This window comes from Sinocyclocheilus grahami, unplaced genomic scaffold (genome assembly GCF_001515645.1).
Source record: "Sinocyclocheilus grahami isolate Dianchi unplaced genomic scaffold, SAMN03320097.WGS_v1.1 scaffold3582.1, whole genome shotgun sequence".
NCBI classification, from domain to species: Eukaryota; Metazoa; Chordata; class Actinopteri; order Cypriniformes; family Cyprinidae; genus Sinocyclocheilus; species Sinocyclocheilus grahami.
The window spans coordinates 1486-2650 of record NW_015508682.1 but is presented as its reverse complement, the minus strand read 5'-3'; positions in this window follow the sequence as shown (position 1 = coordinate 2650).

Genomic DNA, 1165 nt, shown 5'->3' with positions numbered 1-1165 from the left:
CACACACACACACACACGCACACACACAACAAAAAATGGTTGCTTTTAATATGCTATTAAAATGTCAAAGAAATATCTAAAAATAAAATGAAAATAAACGATATGTATAACTCCACCAACAAACAAGCTTCTTCTCCACCCTGACCCCTTCATAAGGTCGGATTTACAGTATTTTGCGTTTGGTGTCAGAATTCTATATTCAATAACTACTATAAGAATATGTTAATGAATATATCTATATTTCTGTATGCATTTATCACCATTTATGACTATAAAATCTAAATATCCTGAAATAATAGAGCTTATGGAGGAACATGGGGGATCCTGTTTCTGTTTTTGCTATGCAATGGATCAGTCTGGCCTGTTTATCCTGCTGAGTGTCTTTATACTGAATCCAGCCTGGGCCACAACTCTATCAAATAACCAACATCTAGTAGCTCTCTCTCAGCATGGGAAAGAGGCAACCTCTAACAGAACCTTTTTGTGTGATGATTTTTATTTCTTACGCCCTCTGTTGGCAAGATTTTGGTAGTGAAGATGAATACAGGGCTCATGAAGGTTCACAATGACTGGCTTTGTACCAGCTCGACCTGTGGTGCAGCCAGGCAGCTCCAATACTCACATCAATGCCGTCAGCGCCGGGAGTTCCAGCGGGACCAGCGGGACCAAGGGGGCCCTGCGGTCCGGGTGGACCGGTCTAAAATGAAACACATAAAAACAGCCAAATGTATGCAATTTATTATAAACTGTTATATTTTCATTCAGAATTAATTAATATTCATATTGTTGACAATAATCACTGGCAAATAGCTGCATTGCTAGCAATTCACAAAATTAGGTGAATCACTCTAGCATGCAAATCTAATTTTGGATAATAAAAACAAGCACAAATATTGTTTGGTAATGCTCCTTGTGACCTCAGACCAGTATTATTTTACTATTATTTATAGATTTTTATAGTATTTATTAAGACTTTGAATGAGCTTTTTAATTTTTATATTATATTTAATTTAAGTTTTAGTAATTTTCTTACATGCTTTTGTTTATGTGATTTAAAAAAAAGTGATATTTAGCTTTAATTTTATTTTATTTCAGTTTTAGTCATTTTAATACTTTAGCGTATTTCAACTGCCTGTAGGCCACATTTCTTATTTTCCTTTAAGTT